This window comes from Triticum aestivum, chromosome 4D (genome assembly GCF_018294505.1).
Source record: "Triticum aestivum cultivar Chinese Spring chromosome 4D, IWGSC CS RefSeq v2.1, whole genome shotgun sequence".
Lineage (NCBI taxonomy): Eukaryota > Viridiplantae > Streptophyta > Magnoliopsida > Poales > Poaceae > Triticum > Triticum aestivum.
This window is the reverse complement of record NC_057805.1, coordinates 276568630-276574124: the sequence shown is the minus strand read 5'-3', so window position 1 is coordinate 276574124 and position 5495 is coordinate 276568630.

Here is a 5495-nt window from a genome sequence, read left to right as displayed (position 1 = left end):
TGCATAAAAATGTCCAAACGAACCACGAAAAATCACAAAAATTCACACAACACTCCAGTTGTCCTATGTTGGCACGAGAGAAAAACTTGAAAGCAATAAGAGGCAATGGATATCATTTCATCCCCAAAGGTGGGACGTTCCCTACCGAAAACCATCATGCTTGTTGTGAGTAGCTCCGGTTTGTGAGAAGCATATACCCAAACCTGCCTCAAATGTGGTACAATTTGTAGCACGGCATGTTGATGCCGCTCCATGATAGCATTCCAAGTTTCATGAATTCCAGTCGAGTTTTGGATTTAATAGAATTTAAAAACCAGGCATCTCAATGTATTGCTAGCAATCAACGGTGCCCTGGTGTTTGAAATTCATTCCCATTTCTTGCATGGGACCTAAGCATGCACCCAAGGACACATATTTGTTTTTCAACTAATTTATATGCACTGGAGCATGCGCACGTAGTTCAAATTTGAATTATGCACATAAATGCATTGAAAACTCACTTAATGCATCTCCAAACGAACCCCAAAAAATCACAAAAATTCACACAACACTCCTGTTGTTCTATGTTGGCACGAGAAAAAAACTTGAAAGCAATAAGAGGCAATGGATATCGTTTCGTCCCCAAAGGTGGGACGTTCCCTATCGAAAACCATCATGCTTGTTGTGAGAAGCTCCAGTTTGTGAGAAGCATATACCCAAACCTGCCTCAAATGGGACAAAATTTGTACCACGGCATGTTGATGCCGCTCCATGATAGCATGCCAAGTTTCATGAATTCCAGACGAGTTTTTGATTTAATAGAATTTAAAAACCAGGCATCTCAACGTTTTGCCGGCAATCAGCGGTGCCCTGGTGTTTGAAATTCATTCCCATTTCTTGCATGGGATCTAAGCATGCACCCAAGGACACAGATTTGATTTTTCTACCAATTTATATGCACTGGAGCATGCGCATGTAGTTCAAATTTGAATTATGCACATAAATGCATTGAAAACTCACTTAATGAATAAAAATATCCAAATGAACCCCGAAAAATCACAAACATTCACACAACACTCCTGTTGTTCTATGTTGGCATGAGAAAAAAACTTGAACACAATAAGAGGCAATGGATATCGTTTCGTCGCCAAAGGTGGGACGTTCCCTACCGAAAACCATCATGCTTGTTGTGAGAAGCTCCGGTTTGTGAGAAGCCTATACCGAAACATGCCTCAAATGGGACTAAATTTGTACCACAACATGTTGATGCCACTCCATGATAGCATGCCAAGTTTCATGAATTCCAGACAAGTTTTGGATTTAATAGAATTTAAAAACCAGGCATCTCAATGTTTTGCCGGCAATCAACGGTGCCCTGGTGTTTGAAATTCATTCCCATTTCTTTCATGGGACCTAAGCATGCACCCAAGGACACAGATTTGATTTTTCAACCAAATTATATGCACTGGAGCATGCACATGTAGTTCAAATTTGAATTATGCACATAAATGCATTGAAAACTCACTAAATGCATAAAAATGTCCAAACGAACCCCGAAAAATCAAAAAAATTCACACAACACTCCAGTTGTCCTATGTTGGCACGAGGGAAAAACTTGAAAGCAATAAGAGGCAATGGATATCGTTTCATACCCAAAGGTGGGACGTTCCCTACCGAAAACCATCATGCTTGTTGTGAGAAGCTCCGGTTTGTGAGAAGCATATACCCAAACCTGCTACAAATGGGATAAAATTTGTAGGACGGCATGTTGATGCCTCTCCATGATAGCATGCCAAGTTTCATGAATTCCAGACGAGTTTTGGTGGTCCCGGTACATTACCGGTAACCCCCGGGACACTTCCGGTGGTCCCGGTACAATACCGGTAACCCCCGAAACTTTCCCGGTGGCCGAAATTGGACTTCCTATATATAATTCTTCACGTCCGGACCATTCCGGAACCTCTCGTGACGTCTGGGATCTCATCCGGGACTCTGAACAACTTTCGGGTATATCTCTACAACCCTAGCGTCACCGAACCTTAAGTGTGTAGACCCTACGGGTTCGGGAGACATGCAGACATGACCGAGACGCCTCTTCGGTCAATAACCAACAGCGGGATATGGATACCCATGTTGGCTCCCACATGTTCCACGATGATCTCATCGGATGAACCACGGTGTCGAGGATTCAATCAATCCCTATGCAATTCCCTTTGTCAATCGGTATGTTACTTGCCCGAGATTCGATCGTCGGTATCCCAATACCTTGTTCAATCTCGTTACCCGCAAGTCTCTTTACTCGTACCGCAATGCATGATCCCATGACTAATGCCTTAGTCACATTGAGCTCATTATGATGATGCATTACCGAGTGGGCCCAGAGATACCTCTCCATCACACGGAGTGACAAATCCCAGTCTCGATCCGTGCCAACCCAACAGACACTTTCGGAGATACCCGTAATGCACCTTTATAGTCACCCAGTTACGTTGTGACGTTTGGCACACCCAAAGCACTCCTACGGTATCCGGGAGTTGCACGATCTCATGGTCTAAGGAAAAGATACTTGACATTGGAAAAGCTCTAGCAAACGAAACTACACGATCTTTTATGCTATGCTTAGGATTGGGTCTTGTCCATCACATCATTCTCCTAATGATGTGATCCCGTTATCAATGACATCCAATGTCCATAGTCAGGAAACCATGACTATCTGTTGATCAACGAGCTAGTCAACTAGAGGCTTACTAGGGACACGTTGTGGTCTATGTATTCACACATGTATTACGATTTTCGGACAATACAATTATAGCATGAATAATAGACAATTACCATGAACAAAGAAATATAATAATAACCATTTATTATTGCCTCTAGGGCATATTTCCAACAGTCTCCCACTTGCACTAGAGGCAATAATCTAGTTACATTGTGATGAATCGAACACCCATTGCGTCCTGGTGTTGATCATGTTTTACCCTAGGGAGAGGTTTAGTCAACGGATCTGCTACATTCAGGTCCGTATGTACTTTACAAATATCTATGTCTCCATTTTGAACACTTTCACGAATGGAGTTGAAGCGACACTTGATATGCCTGGTCTTCCTGTGAAACCTGGGCTCCTTCGCAAGGGCAATAGCTCCAGTGTTGTCACAGAAGAGAGTCATCGGGCCTGACGCATTGGGAATCACCCCTAGGTCGGTAATGAACTCCTTCATCCAGACTGCTTCCTGTGCTGCCTCCAAGGCTGCCATGTACTCCGCTTCACATGTAGATCCCGCCACGACGCTTTGCTTGCAACTGCACTAGCTTACTGCTCCTCCATTCAAAATATACACGTATCCGGTCTGTGACTTCGAGTCATCCAGATCTGTGTCGAAGCTAGCGTCGACGTAACCCTTTACGACGAGCTCTTCGTCACCTCCATAAACGAGAAACATATCCTTAGTCCTCTTCAGGTACTTCAGGATATTCTTGACTGCTGTCCAGTGTTCCTTGCCGGGATTACTTTGGTACCTTCCTACCAAACTTACGGCAAGGTTTACATCAGGTCTGGTACACAGCATGGCATACATAATAGACCCTATGGCCGAGGCATAGGGGATGACACTCATCTCTTCTATATCTTCTGCCGTGGTCGGGCATTGAGCCGTGCTCAATTGCACACCTTGCAATACAGGCAAGAACCCCTTCTTGGACTGATCCATATTGAACTTCTTCAATATCTTGTCAAGGTATGTACTCTGTGAAAGACCAATGAGGCGTCTTGATCTATCTCTATAGATCTTGATGCCTAATATATAAGCAGCTTCTCCAAGGTCCTTCATTGAAAAACACTTATTCAAATAGGCCTTTATACTTTCCAAGAATTCTATATCATTTCCCATCAACAGTATGTCATCCACATATAATATGAGAAATGCTACAGAGCTCCCACTCACTTTCTTGTAAACACAGGCTTCTCCATAAGTCTGTGTGAACCCAAACGCTTTGATCATCTCATCAAAGCGAATGTTCCAACTCCGAGATGCTTGCACCAGCCCATAGATTGAGCGTTGGAGCTTGCATAATTTGTTAGCATTCTTAGGATCGACAAAACCTTCCGGCTGCATCATATACAACTCTTCCTTCAGGAAGCCGTTAAGGAATGCCGTTTTGACGTCCATCTGCCATATCTCATAATCATAGTATGCGGCAATTGCTAACATGATTCGGACAGACTTCAGCTTCGCTACGGGTGAGAAAGTCTCATCGTAGTCAACCCCTTGAACTTGTCGATAACCCTTAGCGACAAGTCGAGCTTTGTAGATGGTCACATTACCATCTGTGTCCGTCTTCTTCTTAAAGATCCATTTGTTTTCTATGGCTCGCCGCTCATCGGGCAAGTCAGTCAAAGTCCATACTTTGTTTTCATACATGGATTCTATCTCGGATTTCATGGCTTCTAGCCATTTGTCGGAATCCGGGCCCGCCATCGCTTCTTCATAGTTCGAAGGTTCACCGTTGTCTAACAACATGATTTCCAGGACAGGGTTGCCGTACCACTCTGGTGCGGAATGTGTCCTTGTGGACCTACGAAGTTCAGTAACTTGATCTGAAGTTTCATGATCATCATCATTAACTTCCTCCCCAGTCGGTGTAGGCACCACAGGAACATTTTCCCGCGCTGCGCTACTTTCCGGTTCGGAAGGGGTGACTATCACCTCATCAAGTTCCACTTTCCTCCCACTCAATTCTTTCGAGAGTAACTCCTTCTCTAGAAAGGACCCGTTCTTGGCAACGAAGATCTTGCCTTCGGATCTGAGGTAGAAGGTATACCCAATAGTTTCCTTAGGGTATCCTATGAAGACGCATTTTTCCGATTTGGGTTCGAGCTTTTCAGGTTGAAGTTTCTTGACATAAGCATCGCATCCCCAAACTTTTAGAAACGACAGCTTAGGTTTCTTCCCAAACCATAATTCATACGGTGTCGTCTCAACGGATTTCGACGGAGCCCTATTTAAAGTGAATGCGGCAGTCTCTAAAGCATAGCCCCAAAATGAGAGCGATAAATCGGTAAGAGACATCATAGATCGCACCATATCCAATAGAGTGCGATTACGACGTTCGGACACACCGTTTCTCTGAGGTGTTCCAGGCGGCGTGAGTTGTGAAACTATTCCACATTTCCTTAAGTGTGTACCAAATTCGTGACATAAATATTCTCCACCACGATCTGATCGTAAGAATTTTATTTTTCTGTCACGTTGATTCTCAACTTCACTCTGAAATTCCTTGAACTTTTCAAAGGTTTCATACTTGTGTTTCATTAGGTAGACATACCCATACCTACTTAAGTCATCAGTGAGAGTGAGAACATAACGATATCCTTCGCGAGCCTCAACACTCATTGGACCGCACACATCGGTATGTATGATTTCCAATAAGTTGGTTGCTCGCTCCATTGTTCCGGAGAACGGAGTCTTGGTCATCTTACCCATGAGGCATGGTTCGCACGTGTCAAATGATTCGTAATC